General features: G+C 43.0%; 1 pseudogene; it reads right to left on the bottom strand.

Annotated features, from left to right (window-relative positions):
- Positions 1–3,497: 3,497 nt before the first annotated feature.
- On the bottom strand, positions 3,498–4,776 carry LOC128104188 (60S ribosomal protein L5-like; annotated as a pseudogene).
- Between the last annotated feature and the right edge of the window lie 6,057 nt (positions 4,777–10,833).

A 10,833-nucleotide genomic window follows, 5' to 3' on the forward strand; every position in this document is an offset into this window, starting at 1 on the left:
ACTTGTGGAACTCCTGACAATGGAGCCAAGGCTGTCCCTAGTGCTTTGGCTGGCTCTTAGGAACTTATTCTTCATACTGAATTGCCTTGCCCAGCCTAAATACAAGGAGAAATGTTTAGTCATGTTGCAACTTGATATGACATATTTTGTTGATATCCACGGGAGGCCTGCCCCTTTCTGAACAGAAACAGAGGAGTGGATGGGGGGAGGGTGGAGGCAAGGTGAGGGGATAGGATGGGAGGAGAAGAGGGAGCAAAACTTCAGTCAGGATGTAAAATAAATAAATTAATTAATTAAAAAATAAGTAGAATATAAAGTTTTCAAAATATATACTCAAAAGCTAACATAAAATACTGCTTTTGGCCTTTCCTGATGCCCACATGTAAATGAGCCTCTCTGAATAAACCCCTTACTCAAAGATGGTAGGCCTCTGATCATCGTCCTACACTGAGAGTGTCCATGATTTCTCTTATCTCTTGGCTTGTACTGGAAACTCCAACAGGGAACCAATTTTGACTCCTCATAATACCTAAAATTATGTTTTATACAGCGGAGACACTAAGTCTGTAGAATATGATTCATTCAGTACACATTCAGTCTTGTATTTGTGGGGGTGTTTTTGCTTTAGATGGGAAATGTTTTTATTTTCTTTTCTTTTTATTTAAATAATTACATAATAGGTATTTTTTCATATTCTTTCTCTTCTCCTAACTGCTCCCAGATCACTCTCTCTCCACCCATCCTCAGCTGTAATGTTTGGTTTGTTTTTAATGCAGGTTTTCTCCAAGATTTTTCCTTGTCTTATAAACACAGTAGTGCCTGTTTATTTTTCTCTTACAATAGAATGCTATTCCTATCACTTCAAGCTAACATATTTTGGTTTATAATCTGAGGAGAAAATCAAAGGAGCTATTTTTAATATTATGAGCAAACACTGTAAACTACCAGCAGCTGCGTGTCTATAAAATTAATTTGGGGCATCCCTTTTTGACCTTAGACAATCCAGTAGGTCGAGTGCTTGAGAAGCCAAAACCACAATTAAGCCTGCTAGAGTTGAAACTGCTGATGCCAAACTCTTAGAGATTATACCAGGCTTGACCCTCTCCTGTCCTTCCGAATGAAGCTCATTACTGAGAAATCATCATTCTGTGTTCATGAGCTTCAACATTTAATAAACCAGTGATCAGAATCCTGGAACATAATTAAACCTTTGATGAAAATGAATGACCATGGGACCAAAACCAAAGAGAACCCAGATAAGAGGGAAGAAGAGCAGGCAGGAAAGAGGTTTCTGTGGAGCCTCTGGACAGACATACTGAGCCTTTTATTTCTCATTTGGACCATGATTTCTATCACATCTGGTGATGGACAGCAAATATGTACTAAAACAAAAGAGAAATTTCAGTGGGCATTTCCAAGGGACTAGGAAAGGTCACTTCAGTGAAGTTGGGGGATGGAAGCTGATTTTGAACTTACTCATTGCCTTTCAGCTTTTCCTCGGAAGAATAATTTAAGTGCAGTAAAAACCTAGAGAATAAAATATCTATGTAAACATTACTAGATCAAAAAAGGAATGGAATGAGGCTACCACATAGTATACAGCCAGGCAACCAATTCACTGATGTAGTGAAGAACTAGAAGATACAGTGAGAGACCATTAGGCCAGTGGCCCTGTCTCTCTACTACTGAGGTGACTGTGAGGCCTTGAACACATCATCTCACATCTTAAGATTCTCAAGTCCTGATGTCTTTTTTAAATCATAAAGTTGTCATTTGTTTCTCAAGTTGCCTTAGTAGATCTGGGGTGAGACTAGAGATTCTGAATCTCCAAACAGCTCCTGGCTGGTCCACAGATCTCACCTGGAGAAGCATTTAGCTTTAGATCATCAATCTCAGAATCTCCCTTGTACTCCTAAAGTTCTGATTCCTGAGTCAGAAGATCCACCTCCCTGTGCACAGGCCTTGAGTTCCTGTTTCTAGCCTGGGCTAGCCTCTGCCAGAGATTCAGTCTGCCTCCCTTCCCAACATAACAGAGCCCCATCCCTGCAGCCTCTTGGCCCTTTCCTCGTCATCTGGAAGGGATGGAAACTGGACAAACTGTTTGCCCTATTGTCTAGGCTTGGAGCAGGGCACAGAGGTCACATTTACACAGGGATGGTTCATTGAGCATCATTTGGAAAACACACAAGAATTTAAAAAACTTCAGAAACCTTGTTCGATTCTTGACATTTCTCCTCAGTGCTGTTTCCTACACATCAACGCAGATACATGTTTTATGGAAGTAGGAATTGCAACAAATAGATACGTGCTTGCTTCAAAATTATATTGTTTTCTCAATTCACAACACACTATAACAATGTGATTTTAATAACTTTATTATCTTCCATTATAAAAATATCCTTTATTTGTATAGCAGTTGTTGGATATTTGCAGTTTTTGCTAATATAGGGAAGTCAGGCCAGGAACTCCAAGCAGGAACCTGGAAGCAGGCGCTGAAGCAGAGACCATGGAGGAATACAGCTTACTGACTTCTCCATATTGCTCACCCTGCTTTCTCATACACCCCAGGACCACCCGACCAGGGATGACACCACCCACAGTGAGGTGGGCCCCTCCATGTCAATCATCAGTCAAGAAAAAATGCCCTAGAGGCTTGTGTACAGGCCAATCAGATTGAGCCATTTTCCCAGTCAAGGGGTCCCTCTTCTCAGATGACTGTAGCTTGTGTCAAATTGACAAAAATAAATAAGCAAATAATTAATGCAGTGCGTGCGTTTTTAAAATTTAATCACAAAGATGATATATGTTTATTGAAACAACTCAAGCAAGTAGAGGTAAAAAAGGGAAATGAGTGTTCCCTTTTCCTCCCCTTTTGCTCTTCTTCTGATACATTTCCTCCTATGAATCTTCAGTGTTTTACTAATCTACAGGAAGCAGTATCAATGTTTCTATTAGGTCTCTAGTGCTTGGTTCAGACCTAGGGAGGCCTTAATAAATACTTGTTGGGAAGAAATGGAAAACTGAAGATTTATTCACTTTTCAAGTAAAAAAAAAAAAGAGAGAATGTTAATAAATTACCCATTCTCAAGTAATCTTTCATAACACCAGAAACTAAATGCTGCACACATTTCTCTGAAATTACTATGCTCATTTAATATGTATCTCACGCACTGTTCCAAAACAGAGCATATAGCTTTAGTTCTTTTAAATGGCTATATAGTATTCCACACTATAAATATGCCATAATGGATTAGTTCCCATAAAGGTATATATAAAGTTATGAATCTTTGAAGTTACTAATGATTTATTAAATATCCATGTATATCTTTATGTGCCCAGAGTTTTGGGTTTTGTTTATTTATGTATGATAGACCTTATAATTTGGCATGCGGACTCAAAGGAAACATATATGTATGTATGTATTTGTATATATGTATGTATATTGGCCTGGCCAATAAGTTTATTGTCTTTATGAGAAAACTTCATAGAAAATGGCTTTAGCTTTCAGCAGCCCATTCCTGAGCTCTGAGGAAGCATGCCTTCTTTTGAGCAACCCAATCTTTCTTCTGGTCAAGGGACATTTGGGGGCAGTTCCATCTCTTCTTTACTTCTCTCTTGGGCTTCTTCTCATGGGCTGGAATCTCTCGGATGGCAGCATGAGCTCTCGTATGCATCTCTTCGATCATGTCTGGAGTCATGATGTTCTTTATGTACTGAGAGAACTGTTTCTTACAAGCATCTTTGTCTTCCTCCATTAGATAATACAGGTAGTCTGCCACATTCTGACCCATGCTGTGCTTCCAGTGGACCTCTGCACTGGACTCCTTGCTTTCAGAATGCTACTCAGGGAATTTTTTGGTACTGTGAGGGATAGAGAAACCTCCACCACAGCTCCCTTCAGGGCCCCAAAAACTTTATTGCCAGTTGTAGTTTGGCAAGACCTGCATCTCAATGGCAAGTGAAGTAACAGGCTGACCATCACATAGTATTCATCTCCAGTCAACGGCACTTGTCCTTCATAGATTTTGTCCATGACAAACCTACTGAGAAGCCTGTGGGTCAGCAGCAGGTCAGTACAATAGGCTGCTGCATAATTTGTCAGGCCAATTTTCACACTGCATTTTGGCAGTTCATGTGATATGCTGCTCAGACTATCATATCCCCTTCTATACAGGCATATGCAATCTGGCTGTGTGGGGTGGTTTTATGTGTCAACTTGACACAAGTTGGAGTCATCAGAGGAAGGAGTCTCAGTTGAGGAAATGCCTCCTTGAGATCCAGCTGTAAAATATATTCTCATTTAGTGATCAATGGGAGAGGGCCCAGCCCATGGTAGGTGGGGCCATCTCTGGGCTGCTGGTCCTGGGTTCTTCTATAAGAAGGTGAGCTGAGCAAGTCAGTAAGCAGCATCCCTCCACAGCCTCTTCATTAGCTCCTGCCTCTGGGAGCCTGCCCTGTTTGAGTTCCTATTCTTGATTTCCTTCAGTGATGAATAGTACTGCTGAAGTGTAAGCCAAATAAACCTTTTTCTCCCCAGCTTGCCTTTTGGTCATGGTGTTTTGTCACAGCAATAGAAACACTAAGACACTGGCAGATGATCTCTCTAATACACGAACTATCATCCTGTATTTGTGTGTTGTATTTATTTTAGTCCTGGATCACCAATTGTTTCCGATCACAGAAGTCAGTTTTACCCTCTCACTACCTTCTAAATCTCCCTTGCTATCTCTTAAAGTAGGCTTTGTTCTTGACAACTTTCACAAACTCCATTCTGCAGAACAGAAACCCACAATGAGGCTCCACACAGACCTGCAGGCCGGCAGTGCTGGGGCTGGGGGTGGGGATAAAGACAGGGGTGTTGTATGCATGCACCGTAGCAGGAAAGGTATATTTTAAATATATAATACTAAATAATTTTCTTGAAGTGCTGGGCTAACTTATATTTAAACAAACTGTGTATAAAAGTGCCCATCTCAGGGCTGGAGGGATGGCTCAGCAGTTAAGAGCGCTTGCTGTTCTTGCAGAGGACCCAAGTTTGGTTCCCAGCACCCATGCCAGATGCTTCACAACCACCTGTAACTCCAGTTCCAGAAAACCTGACACCTGCTTCTGAACTCCATGGGCACACACTCCACACACATACCCCCCCCCCCCAACAGACATACAGACATCCACATAATTTTTTTTAAAGTGCCCATGTCCCCACACCCTTCCTATTATATCCGCCCTTTGCATTTTTACAATCTGGTGAATGAAAACAGAAAACCATAGTGCTTTAATTTACGCTTTCCTTGTCTGCTAGTAAGGTTGATGTTTTTAGTTTATATTTTCTGTGAATCACAAGGAACTTGCTCTCAGTAGAATCTCTGGCTAAGAATGTAGATATCTTAAGGGTGTGTGAAGTTTAGCAGATTGCCTTCAGAGGTGAATTAACAACTCATCCAACACAAGCAGCTCTGAAACATAGTTCACCAAAGTCGGTTATTGTGATTTTACCAAGGAAATACAGGTCTTTGCCAATTTGGAAGCCTCATTTGTGTGTGTGTGTGTGTGTGTGTGTGTGTGTGTGTGTGTGTGTGTGTGTGTGTGTGCGCGCACGCACGAGCACACATTTCTCACCTTCCTGTCAGAAAGCCAGATGCTTGTTGGGAGCTGTGTCCTGGAGGGAGGGCCAGCTGTGTGGAAAGAAAGGTTTGGGGCATCAAGTCCTTGGAAAAGGTAGCTGAGGGGTGAGAGGGAGGAGTCAAAAGGTATTTTCCAACCACCATCCCTGGCATAGAAAGTGCTTGTCTATGCCTAAGAGAATCAAACTGGCCCAGAGGATGAGCAGAAGCTCATGCTGGGGTCTGCTCCAGGAACTATGGCTAGGGTGCTGTGGGACTGTAGGGTGCAGGCATCAGAGCTCAGTTTCTACAATCACATGCTATTGACAGTTGAGATTTGAAGAAAACTGAAATGCAGTGTTGCTTCGCTATGCCTATAAACAGAGCTTCTGACTAGAGAATGAGTTCCTACAGAATGAACTCTAATCAAGCAGACCGTGGACGGCATTCTTCCTTCCACTCATCAAGAAGAGTAAGGTGTAGGTCAATTGCCAGGCACAGTGGCCATGATAAGTTGAAACAGAGAGTGTCTACAACTAGGTAGGTTGACCAGGAAAAAATCATTCTGTGTAGAGTCCGGGAGGTTACATGGTTGATTAAGTCACAAAAGGGAAAACGCTGTGACCCCAGCTCTAGAGCTTCATGGGGCAAATCGGAAACCCTCACCAACATGTGCACGACCCTTACAGGTCCATAGGTGGCTCTTCCTGAGACCTGGTGTTGAGTCTACAGGAGAGAGGTGTCCCAGACAAAACAGGAAGACTTGCTTCTCTTGAAAGGCTGTGGCTGGATGATGACAGGGTGGTCACAGGCAGATGAGGGGAGAAATTCAGTTTTCTTCCCCAGAAGCTAGATACCTAGGGTAATTAACCTGAGAGCTTGTGTGACCTGTCAGCCCTAGGCAGTGAGGACTGAGGCTAGATGCTTTATGGATGGCTTCTATGAGAGGAGCACTACACCCCTGAGAAATAGGGAGGACTGGAGGAGGGCGAGATTCTTGCCAAAAACTTGGAGCTGAAAACCACAAATTTAGGCATTATACACATATACATACAAACACAAAGAACTTGAATAAAGGCTAGAGTTATTTTAATTGAATGCATCCCATTACATAGTATTTATCAATTTGTATATTGGACCCTGAACATAGCAGTTGTTGAACATATATTAATTGGGTTTAATCTAATGTGCCCATATAATACATATATTTTAATTTGCTAAATTATCTTAAGCTCTGAAGTTTGCCTTAGCTACACCCAGGGCCAGTGACAACCTTTTTCCCTAAATGCTTCCTTCTCTGTCTCTGCAGCTATTCACTCCATTAAGAAAATACTCTTTGTTGGTTAGCTGCCGTGAGGCCCAGAGGGGAAAGCATGGGGTTAGAAGCAGAAGCGGAGGGAGGAAGAGGACAGGAAGTAGGCCTAGGCTAGGAACCCTCAAGGCCCATCCCCACTGATCCACTTCCTCAGCTAAGCCCCACCTCAAAGCCTGCCCCCTGCTGGGAAACGGGTGTTTAAGTATGTGCCTGTGGAGGACAGTTCTCCTTCAAACACAAAGAACAAAGTGAAAAATTTTCAGTCTTTTGCTGGAAAACAATGCACTAACATTTTTTATTCTAGACTAGAATAAATGGCAACTAGAAAAATGTGTCAGTTAAAAGGAGTATATTCCTCTTCTTAAATGGGTGAATGAAGTCCAGTTTTGGTCAGAATGGCATGGCATAACAAACATGTGCCCAACACTCCTTCCTGGTAGTCACAGACTGCTCAGGCCCTGGAATACCACCCTTACTTCCTGCCAGGAGCTGTGTGCCCTGATTCCTTCCTCACGCCTTCACCCCACACCGGCTTCTCTCTGCCTGTCACTCCCCCCACCTCTCCCCTGACCCTCCCCTCACTGCCAATTGTCTGTAAGAATGGTCATGAGTAGGCTTCAGTCTTTTGAAAGGCTTCAGGAAAGTCACGACTGGCAGGGAAAATAAAACAAAGGCTATCTGCCGCAATGTGCATAACAGCCAGGCCTAAGGAGGCCTGGAACAGACTCCCCCTACCGTACTGCCCTGTGGCACCATCTTGAAGGGATCATCTTTCTTCTGACCAGCAAAAGTACCCTAAAATATGCCTTCTAACAAAAACCCCCAAGACGGACTGTCAAAAGCTTTCTTCTACCTCTGCATAGGATGAAATGCCCCCTAAGAAGACCTTCTCCAGCCACCTACCTCCATTGTCTGGATACCTTATGTCAGGACTGACCTTGACTTGGTCCAGTAAGTCTCAACCAGGAAGCTCATTCCCTCTGGGAAGCTCCACCCTGACTCTCAGGGGTGTGGTGTAGACAAATTTCTAAATGGTCTAATTAAATAAAAAAAACACAGAGCCGGAAATTTGGGTTAAAGCCTTAGAAAATTTCCCTTTTGTATTTCAGGGAAATACAAAAGCCACCAGCTAACCTCACCTCACAACTCCACAGCTTCTAAAGAACACAACTTCCTGTCTACCCAGGTTTATATGCCTTGCTTTTCTGCCCTCTCATTGGCTCTTAGCCCAGCAACCTCACTTCCTCTTCCTGCACAGCTCTGTCACTGTACAGACCCCCAGGTCTCTATGGTTGGTACTGGGACTAAAGGCATGTGTCACCACACTTGGCTCTGTTCCCTAGTGTGGCCTTGAACACACAGAGATCCTGCCTGCTAAGGAATTAAGGACATGTGCTGCCTGACTTCTTGTTTACTTAAAATGACTGGCCTTTTCCCCCTGATCTCCAGGCAAGCTTTATTTATTAATGCACAAAAATAAAATATCACCACATTTCAGCACAAATAAAATAACACCACAGTGTGGCTTTACCCTCAGGCTTTCAAGACAACTAAATTATAGAAGAACCAGAGTTCAGTCATAGACATCTCAGGGCAATCTGCCTTAAGACCAATGTATCCCTTCTAGGATGGTGGACCACTCCAGCTGGGATGTGATAATAGCACTGTGAGGTAAGGATCATGAACTTGATTTTACAGGTGAAAACAAGCTTCACAGAAGCAAAGTAAAATGCCCAGGACCTCTGGGCTGGAAAGCCATGGAGGAAGAGGTTGAATGCAAGTCTTCCTGCTTCAATGGTCTCTGCACTTTTTACGTGGCCAAAGGGAGAAGTGGTCAAGAGCCCTTGTCTCCTTGCCTCTACCCAGCTGCCAGGTACTCCCCAGGCTGTGTCCTTTTGCTGACCTCTCCATATTAGCTCATTTCTCTTTCTCTCACCCTTGCCTAAATTTTCAGTCAGAAACCTTCTCTCCAGCCTCTTTCCCGTCACTCTCTTCCTCTCTCCTCTCCCTCTTTCTCCTTCATCTTCTGCATTTAGAACAAAGGTTTCCCTGTCCTCATAGCAATCTTACTTATGAGAAGAGACTGGGGGTGTGATTAAGGGTGGGACCCCTGTCTTTTCCTAGGAGTGTTCTTGCTTTCCAAGGAGACCAGTGTGGTTGTCACTGCGCCCAGATCTCTGATGGAGCTAAATTTCTTCTAAAAATGTTAGCGTGTGAGAGTCATGTCCATATAAATACTGAAGCTGTGAGCACAAGTTACAGGTCCTTGGAGAAGAAAAGTTGCCTAATTGGGCGGCTAGCTTCCAAAATTCCCCTTGGTAATCCTTCCTCAAGACTGTTTCTCTTTTACAAAATAGTTTCCAGAGGAGTTTAGAATTTGCCTTCAGAGGTGTCAGACACCTATCACACAACACACTTCAATAGCAAAATGGCCCCAAACAAACTATTGCTGGAAGTGTAGCAAGTGTGGGCCTGAGATCCAGATACCAGGATTATGCTTACCAATGGTGGCTCTTTCAGGTACTGCATGCTGCAGGGGAATGATAGCTGTGTGTGTGTATATATCTATATATCTATGTATCTTTCAGATTTTAATAAGCTTGAGGATTAATTAATTATGCATGCAAAAGAAAGCAAAGGACTGAAGTATGCACGGATAATTGGGGCTTAACTTGGAGTTGACTAAAGAAGAAAAGTAGAAAAGGGACCATTGGAGAGTGGAGGAGAAAGAGGAGCTGTGGCAAGGGGGAGAGCAGAGCACAGGTACTATGGAAGGGGGAGGCAAACGGGGCAGGGGACTTCAGTGAGAAAGGGAAGGGTAAAGCGCTGTGTACATGTGAATAACACCAAGGATGCTTGGAAAAGCCATAAGGAAGCCTATTTTATAAGCTTTCTTAAATATGTATGTATATATTTAATTGGAATCACCCCACGTGCGGGAGATAATGCTCTGCCAAGAAGCTATAGACTATCAAAACAACACACAATGCCCAGCATGGGATGACTCCCTTAAAATTGTTGGTCAGGGTGGTTGGAGAGACTCCCAAAATAACACAGGCTATTTCCATTGCTCTTAGTTGTCTGCCAGAACTTGAAAGTAGGGCCCTATTGCTGAAGACATCATATATTTTGAGAAAGGACTTGGAGAAATCTAGCTGGTATTAGCCTAAAAGCCTCCTCCCTGATGACCAGCTATCATAGTGTCAGAAGATACCACGTAGGCTGCCTGGGAAGAAAAGGCAACTCTGTTCCTACTCAGCTGTAAATTTAAGACTGCAGCAATGACTGACCTAACAGGATATGTTGTACCCAAGGGTGAAACAATGGCATTAACATCTGGGATGTAACCAACAGCTGTCTGAATGGACCTAAGGCCCACTCAAAAGGAGAGCAGTTGTGTTGGTACTGTAAACCTTTCAAAGAGCCATGCCTAAAGAGGTTATAAGCCCTAGAAAAGAACCTACTGCTATCATTTTGTTAAATTGATATAGTGTCCAACTGACCCTAGACACTTACCCTTCTACCCATAAGTCAGTGTATCTCTTACTGCTTGTCCACAAAGTTTCTCTCTGGAGAAGGAGTAACTGCAGAGAACTAGAGCTGGTTAAAGTGCAGAAAACAAGTGACTGTGGAGTGCCCATCTCTACATGGACATCTGTTAACACCATCCTACACCCAAGGCACAGGGAGCATCATGGAAGAGGAGGCAGAAAGGGTCTAAGAGTCAGAGGACCTGGAGGAATGCTGTAAATGGTGTCTTCATATTTATTTACTTTGTATAATATGTTAATATTAACTACAGTTATTATTCTATACCTTAGGCGTTTAGAACTTAGTCAAGTTATCATTGAGCAACATTCTCATTTTCCCAACCATAGCTCCTGCCATTTGCCTTCCACTCCGTTTCTATGAATT

The sequence above is a fragment of the Peromyscus californicus genome, unplaced genomic scaffold (genome assembly GCF_007827085.1).
Source record: "Peromyscus californicus insignis strain IS unplaced genomic scaffold, ASM782708v3 Scaffold_11__1_contigs__length_118956290, whole genome shotgun sequence".
Lineage (NCBI taxonomy): Eukaryota > Metazoa > Chordata > Mammalia > Rodentia > Cricetidae > Peromyscus > Peromyscus californicus.